Consider the following 5295-nt stretch of genomic DNA (forward strand, 5'->3'; position numbering starts at 1 on the left):
TTGTGCAAACTTGTGTATGCATATTTATTTATGTATTTATTTATTTTTCGAGTCAATTGATTATTCTTGAACGTACTCACCTATTTCTTGTGCAGCTTTTGGGGTGGATTTATTTTAAGGTCTATGTGCTTCCTCACACACTCACTTGTTACACTTGAGTTGCACACGCCCTACAACCGGGTGTTAGAGATTAAGATTAAGACAGGGGAACATCTGCTTTGCTAGTAAGTGACCTTGTGTCACATCGGGTATTGGCATGATGAACCACCCAGATTGTTCCCATATATCATGAGTTGGCCGCTTGGGGAGCTAGTCTCTTCTCGTAACTAGCTCATGATATGTGGTTTCCATTTTTTTAAGATTGGATGCAGTCTGGTGACCTTTAGAAGTCTAGAGCTTTATCGAGTCCACTTTAGTCAAGACCTAGCATTCCACCATAGGGTAGCAACTTTCAGAAGTTCCAAAAAACCTTCTAAGTATACCTTACATAGGACACAGGAAGCAAACCTTAATCCACTTTCCACTTGCATCAATGCACATCGTGAAACATGATTTACCATCATTCCAAATTATTTTAAATATGTTTGTGATTTTTTTTTCTTTTCTAATTGAACATGATTTATAACTTACCCCCTATGGGCCCAAATACCCTTGGGACCTTTTTATATTAGCAAAATTGGATTGTACTTTTTATTTTTATTTTTAATCCTATTTTCATTTTATCCTTCATTACATATCATACATCATTACCTTTTATAAAACATCACAAATCATTATGTTCATGCATTCAAGTAACATTTTTTTTATCATCCTTAATAAACTTTTCTGAAAAGAGATTTGCGGTATAGTGACACATGGAGGCTGATTCTCTTGTTATGGGTCAGAGTAGTAATTTATTGGTGAAAAAAGGAGTAAAAGCTGAGGTACAAGGAATAGATGTGAGCTGTTTGATAGAGTTGATTCCCCAGATCCCTCAAGAAATTCAGAACGAGTTCAACAAAGAATATGGAAGACTGATTGATCTACTCCTTATCACTGTTGATGCAGATACACTGAAAGCTATGGGTGCCATGGTTCAGTATTGGAGTCCGACTCTGAGAGTATTTGAGTTTCCTAACTTAGATGCATCACCTACGATCGAAGAATATGAAGTTCTGCTGGATATTCAGATTCGAAATAGAGAGAAAGTCTATTTGTTCACTGAGGCTCAGAATGTTACAGAAGACTTGATAGAGAGGCTCGTTGGGGTACGTCCGAGTTCGACTAACATCATCAAACAGGGGATGACCTTTGGGCTCAGATGGAAATTTTTGAAGAAACATATCAATCAAACAGCGGAGCAAGGAAAATGGGAGCTGTTCAAACCAGCATTTGCCTTGGCATGATATTGTTCCCCTTTGTCCATGACATGATTGATCAGGCGGCCATTGATGTGTTCGCGAAGTTCAGGTCGTTTGGAGCCAACCCAGTCCCAGCTATCGTGGCAGAGACCCTGCTATCGTTCCAAAGGTGTCATGAAAAAGGTCATTTCAAGATCCGATGTTGTACTCAACTGTTGTATGTGTGGATGATTACTAGATTCAAACACCATCAGTATCCGGATTGGAGTAGACATCCCCTCTTGAGGTTCAGAAATATTATGGTGAAACCAATGCAATTGTTGGACTGGAAAAAGTTGTTTGACGAGGTTACTCCTAGGAATTTTGGTACAAAGACTCGCTTTTATGAGAGACACTCAGCAATCATGTATTCTTGCGGGGAGTACCCAAATATGGTATTAATGGGGCCTCGAGGCTGCATTTCCTTCACTCCAGCTCTGATACTTGGTCAGCTCAAATGGGGAATGACACCGGTACGACCCGAACAGCTACAGGGATTCTCCATATGGTACAAAAGCGAGGAGGCCACCAAAGAGAAATTGGACTCAATCATAAATGCTCTAAAAAGGATTCGTCTTTGTAGGCCGAATGAGTTGGGAGAACATCAGGTCTTTTACACTGATGAATATAAGTTATGGCGCAGCGAAAGGCAAAATGGTCAGGCCGTCCCACCAATTGCCCAACCACAGAAACCATCTGGTCCATCTGAGAACGAGTTGTTGAAGGAACAGATCAAGCTCTTAGAGGCAAAGCTAGAAGAAGTCAGAGACACACATGACAAGGATAATTTGGGTCTTGAAAAGCTCAACAAAATCATCACCAGTATGAAGAAGGAACAAACAAGCCTTAAAAGGGACTATGCTGAAATGTGCTCTCAGTCAGGAAAGGTTCGCCTAATTCGGACAATAAAAGAGAAAGATGCAGAGATAGCTGACCATGTCGATCGGTTGAAAGCGCAAAGTCATGCCACACGCAAGGCTCAAGCCAAAGCGAAGTCTCTAGAACTTGAAATAGAGCAGATAAGACAAAGTGAAAGGCAAGCATGGTCTACTGTTAAAGACTATCAGTTGATATTGGGTGAAGGACACCAGAAAGAAGATAACCTCAAAGCCAGCCTCAAAGCTTTAGAGAAAGCCTGCTATGATGCATTAACAGAAGCAAGTCAACTATCAGAACAACTTCGAAAATTCAGAACTGCATATGATGAATTAGTGGCCAACCAGGAAAATTTGTCAGATAATTGGAAGGGAGTACTCGAAGAAATTCAATGGGAGATAAACAAATGGGAAGGGAGATGCAGACAATTAGTTGATGGTCTCGGTGATTTTTCTGATGATTGGTTGAAGTTGTTCTACGAAACTAGACAAGAAATGACAATGTACCCGCTCTTCCAGAAATGAAAGCGTTTTTTGAAGCTTGTGGGGGAATTGCTAGACAACTTAAGAAATGGCGGGTAGAGGCTACAAAAGAATTTTAGAAATAAGGAATAGGAGAATAAACAATAAACGAATTGTAATCATTTGCTTGAAGTATTAATAAGAGATCTTGTTTTCGCAATTCTTTATATCTATGTGTGCAAGTGCAAAATTGACTCCCATTTACAAATAAATGTTATCTCCAAAAATGTTTAAAACGTCTTCTACTTAGATACAACCTTGGTCTAAAACTATATGTTTTCTCTAATGGTTGTCATCAACTGCATGCGACTTTGTTGGGTACGCCCTCAAATCACCAAATGTAGGGAAAAACGTTTAATGCTAACAACCTCTAACAAGAGAATGAACAAAGATGCAATCGAGGTTAGAAACTTGAAGTTTCACTCTAAGATTGACGTCAATGCAAAAATGAGACAATAGGGGCACGCCTCAGGGGCGACAGAATGCGGGTCGAAATGTCTTGCTATACCGATCCTCTATACGAAAAGGAATTTAAATTTTTGTTCTTGCATGCATCATTTTTGTTCACTTAAATAAAATGAAAATTTTCTCACCCATGTATCATATAAACATTGCTCCTAAGCATCCTTACCACACCAGACTACAATCCAAGCTGATGGCAGACCAAGAATCCAGTAGCATTGACAACCACCAGTCTGAGCTTGCCGAAATGAAAGCGCAAATAAGTCAGATGATGAAAATAATTATGGATATGCAAAATGCTCGAAACTCGGAAGGAGATGCCACTGCGTCAGTCGCCAAACCTTCACAATCCACACAAAAGGTGGGTCCCAAGACAGTTACTGGGGCCAACCGTCGTAAGGGTGTTATCATAAGGTATGAAGACACAACTGATGGTCAAGAGGAACAACAATCAGATGAGGAAGACGAGGATGAGCAGGACGAAGATCCTACTCACGATTTTCCTCATAAAGATAAGTCCACAAGCCACCAAGCTGAAGCTAAGATAAACGGGGGTACCCCAAACGAATCCTCAAGCCAAGAAAAGGCAGAGCTGGAACTTATAAAACAGAGACTGAGGGCCATTGAGGGCACAAGCTTCCCTGATGTAAAAAATGCATTTGAGATGTGCCTCGTACCAGATGTAGTGTTTCCACCAAAGTTTAAAACTCCTGAATTCGAGAAATATGACGGTACTTCCTGCCCGAAAAGTCATCTACATATGTATGCTAGGAAGATGACAGCTGATCACGGAAACGACAAACTATTGATTCACTGCTTCCAAGATAGTCTGACAGGGGCAACCATGGGCTAGTACATCCGCTTGGAAAAGGCTCAAATTAAAACTTTTATTGATTTATCCAATGCCTTCATGAAGCAGTATAAGTACAATGAAGATGTTGTTCCTGACATGGCCCAGCTTCAGAGCATGGCCAAGAAGCCAGAAGAAAGCTTTAAGGAGTATACGCAATGTTGGAGAGCTTAAGCGTCACAAGTCATACCCAGATTGGAGGAGGAAGAACAGTTGTCTATCTTCGTGGATACTTTGAAGGATCCCTATTATGATTACTTGGTGGGAAGTGTTGCATCGAACTTCAATGCACTCATTAAGGTTGGGGAGAAAATAGAAGGACGCATAAGGAGTGGAAAGCTGGTAGTAGATCAGCCCAAATCAAGCATAGGCAAAAAGCCTAACTTTATGAAGAAGAAGGAGGGAGAAGCACTCGCGGTGTTCACTGAGCCGAAGGGATATAAGGCCCAAAACCCTAAATACCAGGCCTCATACATTGCCACACCTTCCACCGCCCACAATAATAACCGCCAAAACTATAACCAAACACAACCCTACCAACCCCGTCAAAACCACAACCAAACACAGGCCTACCAAAATCAAACCCAAAACCGCAATTACCCAAATCCCGAAAGAAGAGGCCCATAATTCGATCTCATACCTATATCTTATACATAACTGTACAATCATCTGTTAAGGGAGAGAATGATAAGCCCTATAGTAGGAACAGTGCATGAATCACCTGAGGCTTGGTTTAATCCCAATGTTACCTGCGAGTACCACTCTGGAGTCATTGGCCACTCTATCGAACATTGTAAGGCTTTGAAGCATAAGGTGCAAAACCTAATCAATGCCAAACAACTACATTTCAAGCCTACTGTGCCAGACGTGGACAGAAATCCATTACCTAATCATGGTAATCAGGGGGTGAATGCTGTAGAGGAGGCTCAAGGTAGAGCATTCGTTTGGGAAGCAAATGAAGTAAAAACACCCATGAGGGTAATTTTTCAAGAGATGTGCAAGCATGGAATGGTGGAAAAGATGGTGGAAGATGAAAACTCAACTGATTGTGAGTTGCATGGCGAAGTGGGTCATACCCTAGAGGAGTGTCCAGAATTTAAGATCTTATTGCAGAAAATGTTGGATATGAGGTTGATCGCAGTAGAGAGGGGGCCTTCGTATCAAGCTGTTAACGCTACCATTAGAAGTGAGGAAGACATGAGAAGGA

Source organism: Lupinus angustifolius, chromosome LG01 (genome assembly GCF_001865875.1).
Source record: "Lupinus angustifolius cultivar Tanjil chromosome LG01, LupAngTanjil_v1.0, whole genome shotgun sequence".
In the NCBI taxonomy this organism is placed as follows: Eukaryota; Viridiplantae; Streptophyta; class Magnoliopsida; order Fabales; family Fabaceae; genus Lupinus; species Lupinus angustifolius.